This window comes from Syngnathus typhle, linkage group LG22, assembly GCF_033458585.1.
Source record: "Syngnathus typhle isolate RoL2023-S1 ecotype Sweden linkage group LG22, RoL_Styp_1.0, whole genome shotgun sequence".
In the NCBI taxonomy this organism is placed as follows: Eukaryota; Metazoa; Chordata; class Actinopteri; order Syngnathiformes; family Syngnathidae; genus Syngnathus; species Syngnathus typhle.
Window position 1 is genome coordinate 6,587,068 of NC_083759.1, and position 15,136 is coordinate 6,602,203.

Below are 15,136 nucleotides of genomic sequence, written 5' to 3' on the forward strand. Positions count from 1 at the left end.
TGTTCAAACCTGATGACTAAAACAGATAAACTGCGCTGGCCAGACACTATTTAAATTTCATTGTTCCGATATTGTGCAGAAGGAGCGACGCCATACTCTGTCGCGTTGAAACCAAATATCCAAATAGCGCTGCTCATAATTGGGTCACATGACCCGTGTAGTGTAAATCCAGCCTAACGGACATGATACCTCATCCAGGCCCGAAAAGCTCAATTGGGCACAAAAACGTTTTGGCAGCTCCCGCGTAATCAGCGCTAGCCACAGTTTTCAGATGCTATTTAGATATGCGATGCTAACAAATGAGCCTTATAGCAACAGACTCCGTGACGGTGTTTCGGCAGCCCGAGTATGTTTCTTTCTAGTGGTTAGAGAAGCTTAGACCGTTTCCTGAGGCACGTTCCGTAATGCATATTCTCCCCCTCGGCGTGTAATTGCAGTATTATTGCCGTGAAATACTGCCGTACACAGTCCATGATTTCAGCATTGGGTATGGCACCAGCTTGTAGGGACTGTTTCTCGGGAATCGGAGTCACATTTGGCTACACGTCTGGATCCTCTTAAATAATACAAACATGGCTCCAGCGCCATATTTTTCTGGACAAACATAGAAGGGAGCTATTATGCTCATTGCATTTATTTTTTTTATGGAAGGAATTTGGCGGAATTGAGCGGTGCTTGATTTGTAGTGGAACAAAAATGTCTTTGATGTTTTTGTGTGAAAAATAGTTTTTGGGTCTGTCGCTGCAGAGCTAAGTTTGGAAAAAGGCTGCTAAGGGACAGCAGCTTTGTACTTGGACAATTTTGTTTTAGTGGGAAGAAATATGTACTGTGGACATTTTATGCTCACGAGTGTTGCTTACGTTGTTGAGGGCTCCAATTTTGCCTGGATGACGCAGACATTTTAAGACTGCATTTTGCTCCAAACCTTTTTAAAATATCGAGTCACTTACAATTTTCCACCTTGATGACGTTTGAAGATGCTTGACACCGTGGAGCTCCACATTATGAAAACAACTTGCAGAATAGCATTGGCGCCTCACTGTGAATTTATGAATCCAACCCTCCGTCCTGACAAGTAGGGACAGGACAGTTTGTCTGGCGTAACGGTGCAAGCCACAGGGGGCCATGTTTAGTTTGGATGTCACTGAATAAGCAAGGAATGTGAAATGAAAGATTTTTTTTTTTTTTTGGAGCACCAGTGTGAACAAACTGTGCTGTCTATACTTAGCAAAGTTGCAAACACTGTCTGATTCAAGAAAATAATATCCTTAAAAGAAATAGAAATAAAACGTTCTGGCCAAATAAAATTAAAATTAAATAAAAAATTAGATTAATAAAAGTTTGCCCTTATGACATCACTTAAATGATCCCTAACCTTAATGTGCAAAGTGCATTGAGATAGTAAATTAAAATTGACTTGACATGCTTACTTTTGATAAGGAAGATGATTCAAAATGGACAATAGTTGCTCCACAATGGCTAGAACCCATCTCCCCCCCCACCCCAAACCCCCTTTTTTTGTAAACCTAAAATTTTCTGCGAGGTAACCTGACCACTTGGCTGCTTCCTGTGACATCAGCCAGTCAGGCAGGGGTGAAGTTAAGTAGCGACACTCGTCCAGTCACGGGGAAACTGCAGGAGCAATCGGTCAGACCTTCACCTGAGGTGATGACTTCCACTTGAACTCTTGAATGTGGAGTTATGGTGATGCCCTGCAGATGGCGCTGTTGGTCTTATTAGCGCTGGTGCTGGAGCTGCACTGTGTCAGGCCTTGGTGGCCATTGACCACGTTTCTGGCTCCTTCTCTCATTTCCATTGGCTCAGCTGACATCAAAGGCTGGATTTACACTGAGTTATTGATCATCTGAAACAACCCTCATGACACGAGTAAGGCTTAAATCGATGTGTTTCAATTACGTCAGGCTCACATTCACTAGTTAGAGCTCTTTCTCAGTCTTGCTAATAACTGTTGTCGCTCAATATTTCACACGTGTGGACACCTAAAGATGTTTCAGGACTTTCCGCATAATTTGTCCAATTATCATATTCTGGCCACTAAATGTTTTTTTGGCTTTAAACAAGAATGAAATGGAATTTCGCCATATTGATGACTTTAGTGTTGCCGCGGCCGGCGCATGCCGTCACCGCCGGGCGATTTTTTTTTTCCCCCCAAAAGTAAGACAAGAAAGTCACGGGCCAGATAGACGTAAATAAAACGAGCCTGGAGAGAAAGGGATCCTCCCGAGGGCAGTGAAACTTTCCACAGGTTCTCAGTGTTTATGTGAGGCTGGCAGCTCTTCCGAGGAAGTCTGACTCGAGCTTCCCTTTTGCTCCCGCTATCTCTCTGGACTTTTCCTCCATTCTGCACTTTTTTTTCGGACCAGGAAAAGAAGGCAGAGGCGTTAAAAGCACTCAAAGTACAGCCTGGGAAGGAGCCATGTTCCCACTTTATAGCCCCTAGTCACCGTTGCTCTGTTACCTTAGCCATGACACAGCTCTTTTTCCCCCAATCGCCAGCCCAAATCAACAAAGCTTGAGTAATACTTTAAACATCCATCGCGTCCAAATGAGCCACAGTATGAAATGATGGATCTCATTTGATGTAATAAAAGTCATATTAAAGCTTTTGTACAACGACACATGGCTCCAAGGCCTTGTGTCCACACAAATGCTGTCTCTGATTTAAGAAAAAAAATAATGGCACAATGTAGCCGCCTCATCTCTATTCAAACACGTTTATCCTTCCCAACGCCTCGTATTTCTGGTCTCTTGGTAGCTGAGAGTGTGAAGACCCCCGTCGGGGTGGCGAGTGTGACGAGCGGGGGAGTTGTTGATGGTGCTCAGAGTATGAATGAAGACTAACCGCAGCGTGTGTGTGTGTTTTTTGTTTTGTAGTGAAATGAGCCCCATAGGTCAGCATATGATGTCCTGCAGATGCAGTAGTTGTCAGATGGTTTGACATCTGACACTTCTGCTTGAAGCATTAAAGGGCTCAGGCTGAATGAGTAAGTTAGTCATGAAGAGATTCCCTCGTCTTGTAATAAGCTCGTCTAAGTCGCTCATTTGCGGTAAAGCTCGACCGCCAAACTGACAGTCTGATGTGAGCGCAAAATTAAAAGGTTCTTCTTTTCACGCTGACCGTTTGACCACCATCAGGGAGTCTGGATGTCATATTGGACCTACTGGAATCCGTCGCTCAATTCAGCTCTGTGGGTGACTGAAACCCAAATCTTGACCCATATGAGAATTTCGATACCTTCAACTACTTTTGCAAGGGGAAATATTCCCCTGATTCCCCGATAATACCGGGTGATACTTTCGAGTCGGATTGCGCAATATTAAGATAAGCACGCGAGTAAGGCGATTGCCGCCAAGAACAGGCGTGGCTGGTCTGAAAACGGGAAAGTCGTTGTTTATTAACTTTCCACTATGTCTCCCATTCGCGACGCCGCGGCGTAGACGGCGCTGGGAGTGTCAACAGTGGAGTCGGAGGATACGATAACATCACGTCTCAAGTCTGCTTTTTATGCGCTGCGATTGTCGTATCAAAAAACTCCACACCGGTGGGCCAAAATCAACCAATAATATTAGCCAGCAGATGTACGATGTGTCACTCTTGGCTCGCTCGTATTCAGCTGAGAGGATCATTCAGCCATTTTCTGTCCAACTCTCCGCAATGAAAGAGCATTTCCTTGTATAATTCCTAATACCGTTTTTTTCCATGTATAATGCGCCCCCATGTATAATACGCACCCTAAAAATGGCATGTTGATGCTGGAAAAAAGCCTGTACCCATGTATGATACGCACCCAAATTTTGACTCCTACTTAAGTCCGTAAACGTAAAATTATTTCAGAAAAAAGATCATCTTTGGGAACAACCGGATGTTATTCTGTCGGTCAGTATCACTGCGCATGCGCTAGCAAACTCGATAGCGAAGAAATGTTTCGGATTTGTGTAGGGTACATTGTGACAGCAAACGAGCAGGTGATCGAGCAAGCGTCTGATACGAGAGCATTGTGTTCGTATGGAGCGTGTTTGAAGTGAACAGCAGAGAAGAAAGCGCATCTGTAATGGCGGCCTCCGTATCAGATCCGGATTTTAAAAAAAAAAGAAAAACGTTTTTTTTTGTACCCATGTATAATGTGCACCCCAGATTTTAGGACAATAAATTAGTTACATTTTGCGCATTATAAATGGAAAAAACGGTATTTATTCATCCTTTGACATATTTTGCATGATATATATATATATCCACCCATCGGCTTATTACAATGTTATAGAGCGTATTTCCTCAATATATAGAAGACCATTTACTTTTTGAAGAACTTTACAGACGGAATTCATTATCAAAGCTGGTTTTGTTTTCAACAACTTTATGCAAATATTTTCATAAACACCTAAGTTGATTTACAGTCTTTCCCCAAACCTAAAATACATTTATGTTACACATCAACAAACCTCTTATTCGAGTGACGGCCAGGCCTGAAGTTTAAGGAATCACAATAAACTGTAACTTAATTTTTTATAGTCATTCAGTCAAGAACCTCTGACAAGAATTTACGTGATCCATGATAGTGTTTCCCTACTGGGACCCACAAATAGGTCACCCAATATCAAAGGGGGGGGATACAAATTGAGACATACACTCATAAAGGATAACGTATTAACACAATAGTTGGTATAAATCTGTTTTATACAGGCTACCTCTGTGTTCCCTCTTCAAAAATAAACGGCTTATATGCGAGTGTTGTAGATTATTGTTGGACACACAACTAGCAACATCTATCATGGAAAGGAGGCAACGTCATATACCGCTGAGAAATGTGTAATGGCTTTTCAACACCCGGCTGCAGGCGACGCATTTTAAGCACTGTTGTTTTTATGCGTCGAAATCGAAACCATACCATCGCTCATCCATCATCTCGGCCGCAGTAGCAACTTGGCTTCACGTGCAACGTTTAAATCCAGCCATCTTTCCTGTTAGCTTTTTGCAATAAGGCGAAAGTTTGGAACATTGGCTTTGTGTCTTGTTTTTTTTTTTTTTTTTTTTTTTTATTAGTGTGGGAAAAGCAAGCTGCCGTGATATCTTTTAATTTATTTTTTGTCGACAGGATGTGAAGTTGCAGAGTAAGAATGTCAATTTTACAAAATCTAACCTAATAAATATATTGACCAATTGGATTGGGCTTCTAAATCACCGATAGCGCTTCAGCCCGCAACGAGAACGCACATAGACACACACTATTCACCCGAGGTAACGTAAGAAAACGATGGCAGCCCAATGTCGTCTTTTATAGGCATCGGCGGAGTTCACGCTTTCAGCGGCTTGTGCTCATTTAGAGATTACAACCTCCTAAATCGTGAGCGGCGTGCAACGGACTTCCTCCGTTCCAGCGAGCCGCTCGAAATAATCTGGAAAGTGCATCAAGTGCTCGTGCAGTTACAGCGCCATCAAAAGCATTGGATCGCAGTCCACCGCAATAAATCTGCATGCTCACTTCCTCAGGCGAGGTCGGGGTCGATCTGATCAAAATGCATGATGGAGTGATGGGCCAAGTCTCCACACTGCACTTTGCCTCTGCAGGCCTCCTTACGTTGTTTTGCCGCGGCGGTTCTGCCAAAATCATCAGTCTCCTTAAACCGGGGCGTAAAACTTCGTACTCAACGTAAATATTGTGGAAAAACAATAACAAAAGGAAAACCATGCAGCGAATCTCAAAGTGCTAAAGCATGAGCATCATTTTTAAATTTTTAAATGTATTAACTGTTGTGAAATTTGTCTTTTAATTCTTTTATATTTGCATAGTTGGGCCAGATGTGGCCCTCGGGCCTCGAGTTAGCCATCAGTGTCACTAAGGATGCCACAAGCAATTTAAACTCCCGTAGAAGGAGATCATATTCCTGTGCGAGTCCGTGTGTTGCTTGGCTAGCGTTGGCGCTAATTCGGAGTCCAGGCACCCGGTGAGCGAAGCGTAAAAAGTGAGCAAATCCCGGAAGGGGGGGTGGGGGGTGGTGCAATGAAGCAGGATAAAGAATGAAAAGTCTGCAAGAAGTTGTAACCATAAATCAGCTTAGTTCAGATCTGAGCAAGCCGTGTAGAAAATGAGATTTATGACGTCAAGAGATGTGGCATTGGGTGGCTGAGAGTTACTAATGGAGAGGCATTAACTTCTTGTACCTGGCTGTCATAGTGATACAGATCCCCTTTGCGCCGGGAGGAAAAACTAGACTCTGAGTTTGGAGCAGTCAGCGGTGGAAAAAGACATCCATGTCATCACTCTGTAGGAGAAAGTGAACGCCGTACTTCTCCTTGGAAAGAGGCTTAACTGTTTCGAGTCTGACCGCTCATGAAAAAGTAAAAAATCCCGGGAGTAAAAACGTCCGCGCGATTAAACGAGGCGGCGCGCTTACGGCAACAAAGGTGAAAGTGATGAATTTGACGGTGGTGCTGTGAAAACACATCAAACCCAAAATCTCTTCTCCAAACATTCCAGGACCCGTTTGAGCGCCCTCCAGGTTTTTTTTTTTAAATATATAATATTACCAGCTCAGTGGCCTAGTGGTAGTGTCCTCCCTGAGACTGGAAGGTTGTGGCTTCAAACCCCGGCCGGGTCATACCAAAGACTATAAAAATGGGACCCATTGCCTCCCTGCTTGGCACTAAGGCATTAAGGGTTGGAATTGGGGGGTTAGATCACCAAATGATTCCCGAGCGCGGCACCGCTGCTGCTCACTGCTCCCCTCTCCACCAGGGGATGGATCAAAATCACATGGGGATGTGTTAAATGCAGAGGACAAATTTCACCACAGCCAGATGTGTGTGTGACGATTGTTGGGACTTTAATTGACTAACTTTAATGTTCTCATGCATTTTATTAATGACATTCACTTATAAATATTTCAATATCCTTAAAATAAACAAAAAGAAGGCACCAAATTGACTCTTAGGTTAGTTAAAAGTAATAGAAATGTAATTTTAGCATTTTTATCTGAGTTTGTGTATATTGAGATTGCGATTGTCCCATTCTTGTCTTGCACTATGCACATATGAAAGGGGGCTCTAGCCGGGCCCCTGCGGGACACCATTCGTCACTCATCGCCGCCATGTTGATAACATCCTCGGCACTTCTGGTTCAAACACACACACACCATGGTCAGCTTCCAAATACACACACGCTCGGTGATCCTTTTGTGATTCACAGATGTCTAACAGGAAGTTGTTGAGAAGTTTATAAAGCCCGGTTTCCTTCCTACCCAGACGGGGCTGGACTCGGGCCAACAGCTCTCCAGCCCCCTCTGTTAGGCCATATTGTGAACAATCCTTAAGTCCCAAAAGCTTAGCCTCCATCTCAACAGCTGTCCCCTGATGTATTCAGCCCAGCGACTGCACATGTGCCGAAAAAGTCTCGTTTGCATATCAAGATGGCTGATTAGCACGGCAGCATGCGCGAGCACGACCTTGAGGGCCGCCGAGGCAAAAGAAAGAACAGCGAGATGAAAGCGGGGCATAAAATCGGTCATAGGCGGCGGCATCAATAAACAACAACGTCGCCCCTTGAAATATTCCGTTTTTTTTTCATTTACAGTAAAAAGAGAGAGAGAGAAAAAAAACATATATATAATTGAATAATTGGCCTTCAGGTTAAATGCAGCTGCTTTGCGTTTGGGTGCAGTTGGGATACTCCAGATGTCAGAATATTTCAGCTCCAGTATGCATCCTCTCAACTTAATGTATATTTCTTACATGAGGCCACCACTATAAAACACAATATTCATGGATTTTATTTTTTTCTGTGATTATTTCAGATGTGCCACCTGTACACCATTTTTGTTTGATTGTGTTTGGCTTAGAAGTGTTTTTTATACAAATATTTGCGATTCTTACTTTACGAGTTGCTAGCGTAGGTTATGTAGGACGAACCCACCGATTCAGTTTTGTGTGGCTCTCCATAGCTGCTGCATCCAGGCCAAGATTGACACCAAAAAAAGAACTACTCCTCACACGCTACTACATTCATCATACCCCAAGCACCCTCGAGAGTAATCCGATCGCAACGTATAGCGAAAGCAGGATGTCGTGAGCGTAGTGTCAGGCGATGGCCGACTGACAGTCGGCTGGAAAGTCGGAGAATGGGCGCCACTTTTCTTTAGCCGCCACGCTAATCGCCAGACGAAACATCCCGATGTCTGCTTGTTCTTCTCACTGAGCGCTTCTTAAGTTTGTTTGTTGCTACCGAAGAGCTTTTTGTGAAATTTACCTTGAAGTGGAGACGAGCTAGCCCGCATTCGCGATGATTAATAATTGCTTTCACATGATCGCGTTGCACCAGTGTGCTATTAAATCACTCCGCCTGGGAAATTGATAAATGCCCCAATTTTGGCGCCACAAACATGGAGCAGAATTATAATAATGTAATCTTTGCCTGGCCCAATTTAAATAAATCATACCGGAGTGATATCAGAAGAGAGCCAAAGGGGTAACTAAAGCCAGCTTTAGTATTGACAAATGAAGGAGGGGGGAAGGGGGGGTAGGAAACTGACTTTATTTCATTTGCCACTGGGATGGTGCCTCTTTAAGAATGAAAACCACAAATTGCTCCCAACAATTCCTTTACCTCTGGAGCTGACCACTTTAAAATTGGCCCGGTCGGAGATTATAAATACGGCTATTTGATGGCTCTGTTATTACGCCCTGAGAAAGGGGGCGAGAGAGGGATTTCCGGGGGGGGGGGGGGGGGGGCTTTGTGGCTACGAGGACGGATGCTTTCTCTTGATGTGGCGGAGAGCTTTGAGCTTCCACGCCGCGCACGTTTGGTGTGTGGCAACGGCAGATGACTTCCAAATGGAGGCCCATGGTGCGTGCCTGCCTGCCGGCACACTCCAGTCAACAGCAAGAGGTGACAGAAAAACGCTCAACTGTCACGAAACTCAGCGGCAAGAGCCAGGAAAAAACCCGGTGAATTTTAACGTAATTGGTGGAAGTGGGCGTAATATCCGTCGGCGTTTATCATGGTCGTCGATACAGTTTGCGAGTGATTTGTATTCTATGCGTCGTCACCCGCAACTGTAAACGTTGATACGAGCCTCGCAGGCATCATCGGTACCCATCTCACTCAGTTTCCAGTAAACAAGGCGATTAACCATCTCGTTGCGTTTCTGCGCAACGAGGTCAACACCAGAGTCACCGAGTCAAACAGCGAGCGGCCAAACGAGTCACAGCGGGGATCTTTTTACAATCCCCGACTTGACGGGAAGTGTTTTTTTGCTTGTTTTCCCTCTCTCTTTTTTCGCTTTGTATCTGGCCACCTTGCAAGTACGCAGTTCTGCTGCTCTTCCTGCCGTTGTGGCTTGTTGCTATGAGGCTGACTCAGCCCTCCATGTCTATTCTTGGACCCTGACGGCTGCGCCAACGCCATGACCGCCGTGTTTTGTTCACGTCGTCTTTTCAACCCCCCCCCCACCCCTCCTTGCCGCTTGACCTGCCAACCGATGAGGTGTAAGCACACCACTTGAGGTCAACGAAATGAGTTTGTGTTTCTCTTAAGTGTGTAGGCCACTCCAGGGGAACATGATAGGGCACAAGTGCAGAGGCCTAACATAGAACTTAAGAAAACAAGATGACCACAGTTATGTTGATGTGTTCCTGAGCCTTTGGGTCACGACAAGATGTGCAGATGTTCTTTAGGGTAGTGGCGGTGGTGATGATGAGGAACCACCTCATTACTAACCAGCCCGGATGTTTTAGAACTCCAGTGCTGTGATCCATGATTGCCAAGCGTTGGTTTAAAATAAACAACAACAAAATTCCCCAGTGTGTATTTGGATTGTGTAGGACTCTTGGGATTAGGCTCTGTCCCATTTTTTTAGGTCAAGGTAGTAAGGTCATGAAGCCTGCAAGATTCGACAGAATATAGATTTTTGTGGGTGTGTGTTGTAAATTGAGACATGCAGAATTGGACACATGGGCCCGCAATGTAAATTCAGCCTAAAAAAACAAAATGCTGACTAAGCTGTATTCGTTGAAATCCGATCAAATAATGCGTTTTGGGTGCAGCCATAATCGAGTTTATGTATTTGTGCTGCGGTGTTTTTCCCACGTTATGTAATTACATTTAGCTTTTAGCAGATTTCGATAGCGTGGCTAACCTTCTCGATGCACTTTGCGGTGGATTCTTGGAACATGATTGCAATGATTTGACTTGCGTACAAATTTGGTTTTCATCGCCACTGGTGGGTTTCCTCGTAAAGATGCGCTGAAGAGATTTATTCTTCTTCATTCTGGCACCAGTTTTCAAAAAAACTGCTTTCGGACCCACAAAATGGCCACCAAGCCAATAAATATCACTTAGGCAGATTCTCAGAAAAGCTTTTCAAATAAATACGCAGAGAGGAATCCTTCCTCAGTTTTCAAAGTGCCTGTCTGTGGTGCTGTCGTTCTCCTTTTTTGAGATGCGAGATGAATTCAAAGCGCCTTTTATATTAGTGGCGGGTGGCGAAGCGTAAACTGGAACCATCTGCCAAAGCGGGAAGGCTGAAAGGTAGAAGCGCTCGCTGTTGTCGGTGGCCCGCCCTGCTTATTGCTTCTGTCGAGAGAAAATAACAAGACAGAAAGAACAAGGTATTGTGGAAAATAGCTCAAGGTATTATCTCATCTGAGGAGGATGCGAAAACCAACGGGGACTTCCAAGCGTTCTCGGTGTAATGCAGACGTCAGAAAGAAATCAGGGATTATAAATGGGAATGATTGATGGGTAGCCCGAGGATAGACGGGAGAGAAAGCGAGCCGGAGTTATGCTGACACAAAATGTTCATCGAGATGTCGGCATAAGCCGTACTGTTTGATAGCTAAAATGGCGGATGGATTCTGAGTTTGAAATCTTACAGACTACTTGGAATGCAATTCTGTTGGTTATGTAAGACCGAACATTGATAAATATCTGGGTCGGATTTGGTCAAAGGTTCTTCCTATTGAAGTGTTTTAATTTTAAGGTAACAATCAAATGTTTGAGAAGGCTAAAACGATTTCGATCGGGCTGCCAAGATGAAGAGTACATTTCAGCAATTAAATCCGTAGAAGCGGAGACTTTGCCAGGGACACCGACCACCGGCTCTCCCTGAATTGAAACAGGACCTCCAATCCAACAGCAACAGCCACATTTATTTATTTTCAAGATGTTTAGCATGTCTGAGATCTTTGTCTCTAATTGCCCCTTCCGACAGGAAGACGCAGAGTCCATGGTTAGTTTATGTACAAAGAGATTTGGATCAGAGCCCTTAACTCCTTCGCCGGACTTGTAAAATGTATGTAAAATATGGAAAGTATGAGCGTCTTTGACAACGCAGGATAATCCCTTTCTGTTTTGCTAAGGTCGGTAAATATTTAAAGTGTTTGCCCCGGCTGTAAACCGTCGGTAATTGCCCTGGCGTAATGCTGGCCGAGCAGTGCTGTTTGCCCGCCTTTCTCCGGGCCATTACATCATGAGAATATTTGTTTGGGAGTTTGATGAGGGGTCTCGGAAAAGCCGCAAAAACGCACCAAATTGCCCATCCTCTTTGGCCTGGCGTACACTCGATGAGAGGCTGGAAATAGGAGAAAGCTCTGCGTGAAAGGAATGTAATTATTGTGTGATGGATGATCTTTTGACGAATCCCGTACTGACGACTTGGAAAATGTCCCGTTTTAAAATTATTGTAGAGTCGTAAATGCCGCTCTACCTCACTCTCAATCCAAGATTTTGTTCAGATTTTAAACATTTTTTTTTTCCTTGGTAATAAAAATGTCCCATCCACCCGTTTTTAAATATCTCATGGGGGCGGACATTTTGTCACTTGCCGTTGACTGAAAATGACATCACAGTGCCCTAACCCTAACCCGGTGAGCCGTGACGGTCGTTACCTGACGTAACGACCGTCACGGCTCACCTGTTGTCTGAATTTGGTCATGTGATTGGAACAAGCTGAGCCCTTAGGCACCATTTACAGTAAACGTCAGCTTTGGCTCTTAATGTTCCAGGAGAATTGTTTAGAATATTTAGGTTACCCTAAAATTTAAACAAAAAAAATATATATTCAAAAGCTTTGGAAAACCCATAACAGACCATTGAAATATTTCAACATTTTAATGTAATCTAATAAATGCGCTGCAAAACTGCCAGTGCAGCCTCAGGGATTTTTTTTTTTTTTTTAAGGGGTCTTGAAATCACATAGACGCCAACAGTCTGCAGCGGGTCGAGGGTGGGCAAGCCCAGCCGATGGGGGCCACATGGATGAGTACGGCCTGGTGAGCCAGACAGTTACGGATCGCTTGCTTTTAATTAGCGGCTTCGCATGCAGCCCGTGTCGAGCTGTGAGCCCACCGCAAATGCACGGGAGATGTCACCCCCCCTCCCTCGGCTCCGGCACTACTGCAGCGTCTTGAATCAACACAATGCCCAATGTGCGCGCCAGACCCGCAGCAATTAGCTTCTAAGGTTCCCCCTCTATTTTTTCCCCCTGCGCCGTCTCTCTTTTCTTTTTAATGTCAGAGCTTGGAAAGGCTCAATATAATCAAGTCAAGAAAAGTTGATGCTGTTTAGAATTCCATGTGTTTCCAGGGAGAGGGGGCGGCATAGTGAGGCTGCATGTACCATCCTGCTTACAGTGTTTGGGTGGGCGGGAGGTTGGTGGAGTAGGGAAGGGGGGTCGGCTGAGCAGACACCCCGGCTCCGGAGCAATAGACTGCCCGACTGGTGTTTCTAAACACTGCTGAAGCCGTTCTCCCGTCACTCAGCGCACATGCCGTGTTCCAACACCCCCCCCAGCCGCCGCCCCTTTACACGCTTTCCTCAGCCTCACTTTTTTTTTTTCTTACTCCCCTTCCAAGACTTTTCCCAAGTTTCAGCGGTTGATTGTCACCTCGTGTCTCAGGCCAAAGACCGCACTCTAAACCTTTGATGCTTTTTCTGCAGATTAGACACTTCAAATGACCCCATGTTAACTACCTAGTCATCATCAAAAGTGACACCTAAAATATTATTCCAATGGCTGAACTCATTACGCACATTGGGAAGTTTTAGAATCCTGCAGATATGGCAAATTTAACTTTTCGGTCCATTCTGGGACGCTTCGGTTACTCATGATTAATCAGGCATAAATTGGGGTGCTTCGGTTACTCATAAATGAATCAGGCATAAATTGGGAGCCAGATGTTTGAAGGTCCTAATTGAGATTTTCCTCAACTTTGAGAGGTGTCAAACTCCCCACATGTGCTAATGTATTCACACCTGCATGACATCAGGCAGGAAGTAAGGCCCTTTTACGTTTTGGAGTAAAAATAAAAATGCCTCGGTGGATGCGACCACCTCATCCTCATGAACGAAGCTGCGAGGGTGAATAGAGGCGGACTTGTCTTCTGTCAGGCTTGCGTTGCGCCAGAAGGGGAAGCCTTTTCACGCCTGGCTGAAGAAACCCCAGCGTGCTTGTATACGACCACTGTGGGACCACGAGGGTCCCGACCGGTTAAGAATAACAAACGCTTATATGCTAAGTACTCTTTTGGTTCTTAGTTTCTTAAAAGTAATTCGATTTTGGGGCATTTCATGGATCAAAAAGCGCATAATCCTAATCATGAGGCCGACATGTTTCTTTTGGCCCAACTCAGTGTTCGAACTAGTTGGTATGTTCCTGTGTTATTTTTGTTTTATTAATATAATCTCTTGACTTAATACGTTTTATTCACTCGCGCTAGACATTAACTGATAAGAAAATAAATCACTGTTAATTTTTTGGGGAGTATAGTTTCTTAAGATTATACACTTGATCAAAGTGTAAGATCCAACTTCCTTCAACCCGCAGATAACACAAAGCCACCAAAGCACTCCAAAACAGCAACAGTTGCTTCTCCATTTTGACTCGTTCCTATCATTTGTCTTTTAGCTAAATCCGCCCTTCATCGTGGATGGATCGTGAGCCTCATTAATCCACGTCTGCAGTTTTAACAAATGAGCCCCCGCGATCATATGGAAACAATCTGCCTCGTGCCCCCTCGGAGAGACAGAAAACAGAGCCAAATGAAGAACATCCTTTCTCTTAAGGCTCTGTAATTTGTTTTTATTACCTATTAGGTAAAACACCTCATTTATCACTGTCAGCGCCGCGCACAGAATGATAGCTGTCCGCATGTAAATCAGCTAATGCCATGTATGGCTCAGAATTAAGTGGGCCCTTTCTTATGAAACGCTCCACTCTGTAGGCTCAGTGACCCAGCGAAGCCACCCACGACCAGACGTTTTCCTTTCGCCGCGCTGGAAAAGCCAGCGGGAGAACACAACTGATTAAGCACAGAGCCAACTGTGTTTCACTCGGCATCTGAGCTGATTGGAATTGAAGAAAAATGCAACGGAATGAAGTGTAGTCTCAAGTCATCATTTCTGGATCCATTGGGTTTAGTCTCTCCGTTGAGGCGCGTCGCCCCCCCCCGCTGCTCAGCTCCAGACTGCACATCATAAATAAAACCTTTCAGAGTATATTTAGGCCGTCGCCCGAATATAACTGGCAACTTTATTTCTCACTGACAAGTCTAAATATTGTTTTGTCCGTGAACGCCTCATGTAGCGTTGCCTTTGCATACGTGGTGGCCTGGATGGGTGGGGGGGTTTAGTTCGAAGTCTCACGTCCGGCGTGCATCCGCCTGCCAGCTCGTTGACCGTGTGTCGGGCTATGCCATCACAAGCAACCCTGAACTTGCTACAGTACATTCGGCGCGATGAATGACCCGGCCGGTGCCAAGTAACACAAGTCGAAATTGACGATACGGAACCGTCCAGCACTTTTTGTTCGAGCATATCTGTCAGTCTGGCAGCCGACTCGCTCTTTTATAGCCGCCAGTAAAACGTCAAGAGGCCGTGGTTGCGCTCGCACGAACAATAGCAGGATTGTGCTGCTGCTGCTCCTCTCTTTTTCTTATATTTTTCAAGCGTTTGTTATTCTCACTCAAACAGGGCAGGCTGGCTCCACAAGCAGGGGCCGCCGCCGCGTCTCGGAACCCGGGGTCCACGCGGGCCAGGAAAAACCCGATGGAGCCAGACGGATTAAAAAAAAAAAAAGCACAACTTGTCGACGGCTTGCAACTCCCAATCTGGTTCCTGTCAGGGGA